This window comes from Rhinoraja longicauda, chromosome 19 (assembly GCF_053455715.1).
Source record: "Rhinoraja longicauda isolate Sanriku21f chromosome 19, sRhiLon1.1, whole genome shotgun sequence".
NCBI lineage: Eukaryota > Metazoa > Chordata > Chondrichthyes > Rajiformes > Arhynchobatidae > Rhinoraja > Rhinoraja longicauda.
Window position 1 is genome coordinate 179,306 of NC_135971.1, and position 12,695 is coordinate 192,000.

Consider the following 12,695-nt stretch of genomic DNA (forward strand, 5'->3'; position numbering starts at 1 on the left):
AATAACAGGGCCCAGGAGTGTAAGTAACACTGTAAATGACAGGGCCCAGGGGTGTAACACTGTAAATGACAGGGCCCAGGGGTGTAACACTGTAAATGACAGGGCCCAGGGGTGTAACACTGTAAATGACAGGGCCCAGGGGTGTAACACTGTAAATGACAGGGCCCAGGGGTGTAACACTGTAAATGACAGGGCCCAGGGGTGTAACACTGTAAATGACAGGACCCAGGGGTGTAAGTAACACTGTAAATGACAGGGCCCAGGAGTGTAAGTAACACTGTAAATGACAGGGCCCAGGGGTGTAACACTGTAAATGACAGGGCCCAGGGGTGTAAGTAACACTGTAAATGACAGGGCCCAGGGGTGTAAGTAACACTGTAAATGACAGGGCCCAGGAATGTAACACTGTAAATGACAGGGCCCAGGGGTGTAACACTGTAAATAACAGGGCCCAGGAGTGTAACACTGTAAATGACAGGGCCCAAGGGGTGTAACACTGTAAATGACAGGGCCCAGGGGTGTAAGTAACACTGTAAATGACAGGGCCCAAGGGTGTAAGTAACACTGTAAATGACAGGGCCCAGGGGTGTAAGTAACACTGTAAATGACAGGGCCCAGGGGTGTAAGTAACACTGTAAATGACAGGGCCCAGGGGTGTAAGTAACACTGTAAATGACAGGGCCCAGGGGTGTAACACTGTAAATGACAGGGCCCAGGGGTGTAAGTAACACTGTAAATGACAGGGCCCAGGGGTGTAAGTAACACTGTAAATGACAGGGCCCAGGGGTGTAAGTAACACTGTAAATAACAGGGCCCAGGGGTGTAAGTAACACTGTAAATGACAGGGTTCAGGAGTGTAAGTAACACTTTAAATAACAGGGCCCAGGAGTGTAAGTAACACTGTAAATGACAGGGCCCAGGAGTGTAAGTAACACTGTAAATGACAGGGCCCAGGGGTGTAAGTAACACTGTAAATGACAGGGCCCAGGGGTGTAAGTAACACTGTAAATGACAGGGCCCAGGCGTGTGTAACACTGTAAATGACAGGGCCCAGGAGTGTAACACTGTAAATGACAGGGCACAGGGGTGTAAGTAACACTGTAAATGACAGGGCCCAGGGGTGTAACACTGTAAATGACAGGGCCCAGGCGTGTGTAACACTGTAATGACAGGGCCCAAGAGTATAACACTGTGAATGACAGGGCCCAGGGGTGTAAGTAACACTGTAAATGACAGGGCCCAGGGGTGTAATACTGTAAATGACAGGGCCCAGGAGTGTAAGTAACACTGTAAATAACAGGGCCCAGGAGTGTAACACTGTAAATGACAGGGCCCAGGAGTGTAACACTGTAAATGACAGGGCCCAGGGGTGTAAGTAACACTGTAAATGACAGGGCCCAGGGGTGTAAGTAACACTGTAAATGACAGGGCCCAGGAGTGTAAGTAACATGGTAAATGACAGGGCCCAGGGGTGTAAGTAACACTGTAAATGACAGGGCCCAGGAGTGTAACTGTAAATGACAGGGCCCAGGGGTGTAAGTAACACTGTAAATGACAGGGCCCAGGAGTGTAAGTAACACTGTAAATGACAGGGCCCAGGGTTGTAACTGTAAATGACAGGGCCCAGGGGTGTAAGTAACACTGTAAATGACAGGCCCCAGGGGTGTAAGTAACACTGTAAATGACAGGGCCCAGGAGTGTAACACTGTAAATGACAGGGCACAGGGGTGTAACACTGTAAATGACAGGGCCCAGGGGTGTAAGTAACACTGTAAATGACAGGGCCCAGGGGTGTAAGTAACACTGTAAATGACAGGGCCCAGGAATGTAACACTGTAAATGACAGGGCCCAGGGGTGTAAGTAACACTGTAAATGACAGGGCACAGGAGTGTAAGTAACACTGTAAATGACAGGGCCCAGGGGTGTAAGTAACACTGTAAATGACAGGGCCCAGGAGTGTAACACTGTAAATGACAGGGCACAGGGGTGTAACACTGTAAATGACAGGGCCCAGGGGTGTAAGTAACACTGTAAATGACAGGGCCCAGGGGTGTAACACTGTAAATGACATGGCCCAGGAGTGTAACACTGTAAATGACAGGGCCCAGGGGTGTAACACTGTAAATGACAGGGCCCAGGGGTGTAAGTAACACAGTAAATGACAGGCCCCAGGAATGTAACACTGTAAATGACAGGGCCCAGGTGTGTAAGTAACACTGTAAATGACAGGGCCCAGGGGTGTAACACTGTAAATGACAGGGCCCAGGGGTGTAAGTAACACTGTAAATGACAGGCCCCAGGGGTGTAAGTAACACTGTAAATGACAGGGCCCAGGAATGTAACACTGTAAATGACAGGGCCCAGGGGTGTAAGTAACACTGTAAATGACAGGGCCCAGGAGTGTAAGTAACACTGTAAATGACAGGGCCCAGGAATGTAAGTAACACTGTAAATGACAGGGCCCAGGGGTGTAAGTAACACTGTAAATGACAGGGCCCAGGAGTGTAAGTAAAACTGTAAATGACAGGGCCCAGGGGTGTAAGTAACACTGTTAATGACAGGGCCCAGGAGTGTAAGTAACACTGTAAATGACAGGGCCCAGGGGTGTAACACCGTAAATAACAGGGCCCAGGGGTGTAAGTAACACTGTAAATGACAGGGCCCAGGGGTGTAAGTAACACTGTAAATGACATGGCCCAGGAGTGTAAGTAACACTGTAAATGACAGGGCCCAGGAGTGTAAGTAACACTGTAAATGACAGGGCCCATGGGTGTAACACTGTAAATGACAGGGTCAAGGAGTGGTGTAAGTAACACTGTAAATGACAGGGCCAGGGGTGTAACACTGTAAATAACAGGGCCCAGGAGTGTAAGTAACACTGTAAATGACAGGGCCCAGGGGTGTAACACTGTAAATGACAGGGCCCAGGGGTGTAACACTGTAAATGACAGGGCCCAGGGGTGTAACACTGTAAATGACAGGGCCCAGGGGTGTAAGTAACACTGTAAATGACAGGGCCCAGGAGTGTAAGTAACACTGTAAATGACAGGGCCCAGGGGTGTAACACTGTAAATGACAGGGCCCAGGGGTGTAAGTAACACTGTAAATGACAGGGCCCAGGGGTGTAAGTAACACTGTAAATGACAGGGCCCAGGAATGTAACACTGTAAATGACAGGGCCCAGGGGTGTAACACTGTAAATAACAGGGCCCAGGAGTGTAACACTGTCAATGAGAGGGCCCAAGGGGTGTAACACTGTAAATGACAGGGCCCAGGGGTGTAAGTAACACTGTAAATGACAGGGCCCAAGGGTGTAAGTAACATTGTAAATGACAGGGCCCAGGGGTGTAAGTAACACTGTAAATGACAGGGCCCAGGGGTGTAAGTAACACTGTAAATGACAGGGCCCAGGGGTGTAAGTAACACTGTAAATGACAGGGCCCAGGGGTGTAAGTAACACTGTAAATGACAGGGCCCAGGGGTGTAAGTAACACTGTAAATGACAGGGCCCAGGGGTGTAAGTAACACTGTAAATGACAGGGCCCAGGGGTGTAAGTAACACTGTAAATGACAGGGCCCAGGGGTGTAACACTGTAAATGACAGGGCCCAGGGGTGTAAGTAACACTGTAAATGACAGGGTCCAGGGGTGTAACACTGTAAATGACAGGGCCCAGGAGTGTAAGTAACACTTTAAATAACAGGGCCCAGGAGTGTAAGTAACACTGTAAATGACAGGGCCCAGGAGTGTAAGTAACACTGTGAATGGCAGGGCCCAGGGGTGTAAGTAACACTGTAAATGACAGGGCCCAGGGGTGTAAGTAACACTGTAAATGACAGGGCCCAGGCCTGTGTAACACTGTAAATGACAGGGCCCAGGAGTGTAACACTGTAAATGACAGGGCCCAGGGGTGTAAGTAACACTGTAAATGACAGGGCCCAGGGGTGTAACACTGTAAATGACAGGGCCCAGGCGTGTGTAACACTGTAAATGACAGGGCCCAGGAGTGTAACACTGTAAATGACAGGGCCCAGGGGTGTAATACTGTAAATGACAGGGCCCAGGAGTGTAAGTAACACTGTAAATAACAGGGCCCAGGAGTGTAACACTGTAAATGACAAGGCCCAGGAGTGTAACACTGTAAATGACAGGGCCCAGGGGTGTAAGTAACACTGTAAATGACAGGGCCCAGGGGTGTAAGTAACACTGTAAATGACAGGGCCCAGGAGTGTAAGTAACATGGTAAATGACAGGGCCCAGGGGTGTAAGTAACACTGTAAATGACAGGGCCCAGGAGTGTAACTGTAAATGACAGGGCCCAGGGGTGTAAGTAACACTGTAAATGACAGGGCCCAGGAGTGTAAGTAACACTGTAAATGACAGGGCCCAGGAGTGTAACACTGTAAATGACAAGGCCCAGGGGTGTAACACTGTAAATGACAGGGCCCAGGAGTGTAACACTGTAAATGACAGGGCCCAGGGGTGTAAGTAACACTGTAAATGACAGGGCCCAGGGGTGTAAGTAACACTGTAAATGACAGGGCCCAGGAATGTAACACTGTAAATGACAGGGCCCAGGGGTGTAAGTAACACTGTAAATGACATGGCCCAGGAGTGTAACACTGTAAATGACAGGGCCCAGGGGTGTAACACTGTAAATGACAGGGCCCAGGGGTGTAAGTAACACTGTAAATGACAGGCCCCAGGAATGTAACACTGTAAATGACAGGGCCCAGGTGTGTAAGTAACACTGTAAATGACAGGGCCCAGGGGTGTAACACTGTAAATGACAGGGCCCAGGGGTGTAAGTAACACTGTAAATGACAGGGCCCAGGGGTGTAAGTAACACTGTAAATGACAGGGCCCAGGAATGTAACACTGTAAATGACAGGGCCCAGGGGTGTAAGTAACACTGTAAATGACAGGGCCCAGGAGTGTAAGTAACACTGTAAATGACAGGGCCCAGGGGTGTAAGTAACACTGTAAATGACAGGGCCCAGGAGTGTAAGTAACAATGTAAATGACAGGGCCCAGGGGTGTAAGTAACACTGTAAATGACAGGGCCCAGGAGTGTAAGTAACACTGTAAATGACAGGGCCCAGGGGTATAAGTAACACTGTAAATGACAGGGCCCAGGGGTGTGACACTGTAAATGACAGGGCCCAGGAGTGTAACACCGTAAATAACAGGGCCCAGGGGTGTAAGTAACACTGTAAATGACAGGGTCAAGGAGTGGTGTAAGTAACACTGTAAATGACAGGGCCAGGGGTGTAACACTGTAAATAACAGGGCCCAGGAGTGTAAGTAACACTGTAAATGACAGGGCCCAGGGGTGTAACACTGTAAATGACAGGGCCCAGGGGTGTAACACTGTAAATGACAGGGCCCAGGGGTGTAACACTGTAAATGACAGGGCCCAGGGGTGTAAGTAACACTGTAAATGACAGGGCCCAGGAGTGTAAGTAACACTGTAAATGACAGGGCCCAGGGGTGTAACACTGTAAATGACAGGGCCCAGGGGTGTAAGTAACACTGTAAATGACAGGGCCCAGGGGTGTAAGTAACACTGTAAATGACAGGGCCCAGGAATGTAACACTGTAAATGACAGGGCCCAGGGGTGTAACACTGTAAATAACAGGGCCCAGGAGTGTAACACTGTAAATGACAGGGCCCAAGGGGTGTAACACTGTAAATGACAGGGCCCAGGGGTGTAAGTAACACTGTAAATGACAGGGCCCAGGGGTGTAAGTAACACTGTAAATGACAGGGCCCAGGGGTGTAAGTAACACTGTAAATGACATGGCCCAGGAATGTAAGTAACACTGTAAATGACAGGGTCAAGGAGTGTAAACTGTAAATGACAGGGCCCAGGGGTGTAAGTAACACTGTAAATGACAGGGCCCAGGGGTGTAAGTAACACTGTAAATGACAGGGCCCAGGGGTGTAACACTGTAAATGACAGGGCCCAGGGGTGTAAGTAACACTGTAAATGACGGGGCCCAGGGGTGTAAGTAACACTGTAAATGACAGGGCCCAGGGGTGTAAGTAACACTGTAAATGACAGGGCCCAGGGGTGTAACACTGTAAATGACAGGGCCCAGGGGTGTAAGTAACACTGTAAATGACAGGGTCCAGGGGTGTAACACTGTAAATGACAGGGCCCAGGGGTGTAAGTAACACTGTAAATGACAGGGTCCAGGGGTGTAACACTGTAAATGACAGGGCCCAGGAGTGTAAGTAACACTTTAAATAACAGGGCCCAGGAGTGTAAGTAACACTGTAAATGACAGGGCCCAGGAGTGTAAGTAACACTGTAAATGGCAGGGCCCAGGGGTGTAAGTAACACTGTAAATGACAGGGCCCAGGGGTGTAAGTAACACTGTAAATGACAGGGCCCAGGCGTGTGTAACACTGTAAATGACAGGGCCCAGGAGTGTAACACTGTAAATGACAGGGCCCAGGGGTGTAAGTAACACTGTAAATGACAGGGCCCAGGGGTGTAACACTGTAAATGACAGGGCCCAGGCGTGTGTAACACTGTAAATGACAGGGCCCAGGAGTGTAACACTGTAAATGACAGGGCCCAGGGGTGTAATACTGTAAATGACAGGGCCCAGGAGTGTAAGTAACACTGTAAATAACAGGGCCCAGGAGTGTAACACTGTAAATGACAGGGCCCAGGAGTGTAACACTGTAAATGACAGGGCCCAGGGGTGTAAGTAACACTGTAAATGACAGGGCCCAGGAGTGTAAGTAACACTTTAAATAACAGGGCCCAGGAGTGTAAGTAACACTGTAAATGACAGGGCCCAGGAGTGTAAGTAACACTGTAAATGGCAGGGCCCAGGGGTGTAAGTAACACTGTAAATGACAGGGCCCAGGGGTGTAAGTAACACTGTAAATGACAGGGCCCAGGCGTGTGTAACACTGTAAATGACAGGGCCCAGGAGTGTAACACTGTAAATGACAGGGCCCAGGGGTGTAAGTAACACTGTAAATGACAGGGCCCAGGGGTGTAACACTGTAAATGACAGGGCCCAGGCGTGTGTAACACTGTAAATGACAGGGCCCAGGAGTGTAACACTGTAAATGACAGGGCCCAGGGGTGTAATACTGTAAATGACAGGGCCCAGGAGTGTAAGTAACACTGTAAATAACAGGGCCCAGGAGTGTAACACTGTAAATGACAGGGCCCAGGAGTGTAACACTGTAAATGACAGGGCCCAGGGGTGTAAGTAACACTGTAAATGACAGGGCCCAGGGGTGTAAGTAACACTGTAAATGACAGGGCCCAGGAGTGTAAGTAACATGGTAAATGACAGGGCCCAGGGGTGTAAGTAACACTGTAAATGACAGGGCCCAGGAGTGTAACTGTAAATGACAGGGCCCAGGGGTGTAAGTAACACTGTAAATGACAGGGCCCAGGAGTGTAAGTAACACTGTAAATGACAGGGCCCAGGAGTGTAACACTGTAAATGACAGGGCACAGGGGTGTAACACTGTAAATGACAGGGCCCAGGGGTGTAAGTAACACTGTAAATGACAGGGCCCAGAGGTGTAAGTAACACTGTAAATGACAGGGCCCAGGAATGTAACACTGTAAATGACAGGGCCCAGGGGTGTAAATAACACTGTAAATGACAGGGCCCAGGAGAGTAACACTGTAAATGACAGGGCACAGGGGTGTAACACTGTAAATGACAGGGCCCAGGGGTGTAACACTGTAAATGACAGGGCCCAGGGGTGTAAGTAACACTGTAAATGACAGGCCCCAGGAATGTAACACTGTAAATGACAGGGCCCAGGTGTGTAAGTAACACTGTAAATGACAGGGCCCAGGGGTGTAACACTGTAAATGACAGGGCCCAGGGGTGTAAGTAACACTGTAAATGACAGGGCCCAGGGGTGTAAGTAACACTGTAAATGACAGGGCCCAGGAATGTAACACTGTAAATGACAGGGCCCAGGGGTGTAAGTAACACTGTAAATGACAGGGCCCAGGAGTGTAAGTAACACTGTAAATGACAGGGCCCAGGAATGTAAGTAACACTGTAAATGACAGGTCCCAGGAGTGTAAGTAACACTGTAAATGACAGGGCCCAGGGGTGTAAGTAACACTGTAAATGACAGGGCCCAGTAGTGTAAGTAACACTGTAAATGACAGGGCCCAGGGCTGTAAGTAACACTGTAAATGACAGGGCCCAGGGGTGTGACACTGTAAATGACAGGGCCCAGGAGTGTAACACCGTAAATAACAGGGCCCGGGGTGTAAGTAACACTGTAAATGACAGGGCCCAGGGGTGTAAGTAACACTGTAAATGACATGGCCTAGGAGTGTAAGTAACACTGTAAATGACAGGGTCAAGGAGTGGTGTAAGTAACACTGTAAATGACAGGGCCAGGGGTGTAACACTGTAAATAACAGGGCCCAGGAGTGTAAGTAACACTGTAAATGACAGGGCCCAGGGGTGTAACACTGTAAATGACAGGGCCCAGGGGTGTAACACTGTAAATGACAGGGCCCAGGGGTGTAACACTGTAAATGACAGGGCCCAGGGGTGTAAGTAACACTGTAAATGACAGGGCCCAGGAGTGTAAGTAACACTGTAAATGACAGGGCCCAGGGGTGTAACACTGTAAATGACAGGGCCCAGGGGTGTAAGTAACACTGTAAATGACAGGGCCCAGGGGTGTAAGTAACACTGTAAATGACAGGGCCCAGGAATGTAACACTGTAAATGACAGGGCCCAGGGGTGTAACACTGTAAATAACAGGGCCCAGGAGTGTAACACTGTAAATGACGGGGCCCAAGGGGTGTAACACTGTAAATGACAGGGCCCAGGGGTGTAAGTAACACTGTAAATGACAGGGCCCAGGGGTGTAAGTAACACTGTAAATGACAGGGCCCAGGGGTGTAAGTAACACTGTAAATGACAAGGCCCAGGGGTGTAAGTAACACTGTAAATGACAGGGCCCAGGGGTGTAAGTAACACTGTAAATGACAGGGCCCAGGGGTGTAAGTAACACTGTAAATGACAGGGCCCAGGGGTGTAACACTGTAAATGACAAGGCCCAGGGGTGTAAGTAACACTGTAAATGACAGGGCCCAGGAGTGTAACACTGTAAATGACAGGGCCCAGGGGTGTAAGTAACACTGTAAATGACAGGGCACAGGAGTGTAAACTGTAAATGATAGGGCCCAGGGGTGTAAGTAACACTGTAAATGACAAGGCCCAGGGGTGTAAGTAACACTGTAAATGACAGGGCCCAGGGGTGTAAGTAACACTGTAAATGACAGGGCCCAGGGGTGTAAGTAACACTGTAAATGACAGGGCCCAGGGGTGTAAGTAACACTGTAAAGACAGGGCACAGGAGTGTAAACTGTAAATGACAGGGCCCATGTGTGTAAGTAACATTGTAAATGACAGGGCACAGGAGTATAAACTAGGTTTAGAGGGATAAGGGCTAAACTCAGGCAGATGGGACTCATGTAGATGGGGCATGTAGGTCGGTGTGGGCATGTTGGGCCGAAAGGCTTGATTCCACACTGTATAACTCTATGACTCTCCCAGTCCGGGCTCCCTCTCTCACATCAGCCTTGCTTCCATCCGTTGGTGAATGCTCCTGTGATTTTTCCTCAGCTGTTTTCACTGCCTCAGACATGGAGAGTCCATTGTTCTCAGTCAGTGAGCTTCCTAAAACATACACAATACTAAGAAGCATCATTGGACAGAGGGCTCTGTCTATTGGATCTTAAATAGACAGAGGATGTTGAAGAACATCTACTGGACACGTCCATACAACACCACGGGCAATGCAATGCATCTTCTATAATTTTAATGGACAATTATAATCGAACTGCCCACCACAGAATCCTCCAATCCAACCAACACCACCAGTTCCATGCTTAAAAATGACACCAGCTCCTCCCACCCTTCTTCATCTAATCCCAGCACATTGAGCTTCTGTTGCAGTCCCCACATTTAGTTATCCAACCTTCCTTTGAATACTTTATCACACAAGAACCGCGCCAGTGGACATGTAATGTACATAGAGCATTGGATAAAAACTTCCACAGGACAATCGCTGTGCCAGACATTGGTCACTGGGTTCGGGATGAGTAATGGGCTAACGGTACACAGGGCCTGGGCAGCTGAAGACAAAGCCATTAATTGTGAAGCTGTTAAATTTGTGGATAACAGGTCAGAATTAGAGTGGCTGAGAGAAACAACCACTGAAGGTAATGGTGGGACATATGTGATAGGAAGGGGCAAGGCCATGGAAGGCATTTAAAACCAGGTTATGAATTTTATGACCAGGATCAGCAGTAACGGGTGAATGAGATTGGTGCAATAGGGAAATGATAATAGGTAAAATTCTGCCTTTGCTTTCAAACTGTAATAAACTTTCCATTCTCTCCCTTCACTGCCCCCGAACACCATCTGCAACTCAAACATCTCCTTCTCATGCCCATCCATTCATTAGTTTGTCTCTCTCACTCTGTGTCTCTCCAACTATTGTCTCTTTCATATCTTCTCCCCTCACTCTCCATTGGACAATCCCTCTCTCGATCCACATTTCCAACTTTTGCTCAGTTTGCCACTGTGACATTTGGCCAGTTATGTGGGACCCTGAAGTGGAAGATGCCTTATTCTCATTGAACTGCCATTATAAATGTGATAACAGAACAGGGTAGAATTGAACAGTGGCGCATTTCCATTGGAACTGCAATGTCCACATATGCGAGAGTGAATTATTAAGATACTGCACGTAAACAGGCCACTCAGTCCAATAATTCAAAGATGGACACAAACAGCTGGAGTAACTCAGCGGGACCCGTCTAAAGAAGGATCGACATAAAATGTCACCCATTCCTTTTCCCCAGAGATGCTGCCTGTCCCAATGATTTACTCCAGCTTTTTGTGTATATTTGGAAATGAATACCTGTTTTGAACGTGTAACATCCTGAAATGTCGGATGGGGTTGTTGAAAAGAAGATGTTTTGTAAATATTTATTACTTGAATAAACTATTTTTTGAAATTACAAATAAATAATAAATCTTCCGTTTAAACCAGCATCTACAGTTCCTTCCTGCACAGTCCAATATTTCAAACTGCATTGAAAACTCTCTTTGCCTCCCTCTCCCCCCACTCCACCAACTCTCCTTTAGTTCTTGTTTCATTTGTGGCTTCATTTGCACCTGTGGCTTAATTTGCATCTGGCACCTTTCACAAAATGTTACCTGTGCCTGATATGAAAAGTACTTTGTTTTCCATCCAGGTGTTTCTTGTTACAAACAGGATTGTTGGAAAGGATGCAAATTAATCTGCAGAGTTTCCATTGGAAATGTTATGATGGCAGATTTAAATTTGCTATACAGAAGCCCTCCACTCAAACTCCTCTGAAAATTCCCTCTATCTGTCAGTTTCCTCCTTCTATCCCCACCACTCTGCCACTCTCCTTGTCCATAAATTCTCCTGTTTCCTTATTGCTCAATTTGCATCTCAGCCCTTTCATCAATGGTTACCTGATTCCTTGGTGTGAAAAGTCCCTTGTTCTCAGTCTATGTATTTCCTGTTAAAAACAGGGATGATAGAGCAGGGCAGAGTTAACCCATTAGTAATATAGTGGTTGCAAAAACAAGGGTGTTTTGTGTGGATTTTACTGCAGAGGAACAGGCCATTCGGCCCAACGACATTGACTTGTTTTATACTGCACACCAACATCCTGCAATGTGGAAGCACTGTGCACTCAGCTGTGTCGTGGGACTGCAGTGAACAGAGGGGACGGGACAAGAAACACCCACACAATCATTCCTCGTTCACTAAAAATTACAGCAGTTTATCTAAAAAATGAATTGGAGGCAGCCATATATCTTGGACCATTAAACAATATGTAGAGTACTGCAAAGACGGGGACAGATAGGACCACTAAACGGTTTGAAAATCAGCATGAGAACATCATGACTGAGCTCAACACAGAGGAAATAGTGGAATAAGACGGCACAAACTGGAAAACAAGGATTATCAGTTACTCACTCAAGCTTCCAAGGTTATTCTGTTTCTCAATCTGTCCAAACCCGTCACTCTCCTGTTCCCTCATATTCCAGTCCCCATTTCACCAACTGCCCCCTTGATTTTTTGTGTCGAATTTTGGTCAGTTTGCAGCCTTCCGTTCACCAATGTTACCTGCGCTCCTGATATTGAAAGTTGCTTGTTCGCACTTTCTTCAGTCTGATAAATGGTCCTAACCAAAACCGCTTTCCATTCCTTCAGCAAACACTGCCTGAGCCGTTGTATTACTCCAGCATTTTGTTCAAGATTCCAGTAATTGTAGTTCCTGAATCTTGCTCTCATTTTAGAAACATAGAAACATAGAAAATAGGTGCAGGAGTAGGACATTCGGCCCTTCGAGCCTGCACCGCCATTCAATATGATCATGGCTGATTATTCAGCTCAGTAGCCTGTACCTGCCTTCTCTCCATACACCCTGATCCCTTTAGCAAAAAGGGCCACATCTAACTCCCTCTTAAATATAGCCAATGAACTGGCCTCAACTACCTTCTGTGGCAGAGAATTCCACAGACTCACCACTCTCTGTGTGAAGAAATGTTTTCTCATCTCGGTCCTAAAAGACTTCCCCCTTATCCTTAAGCTGTGACCCCTGGTTCTGGACTCCCCCAACATCGGGAA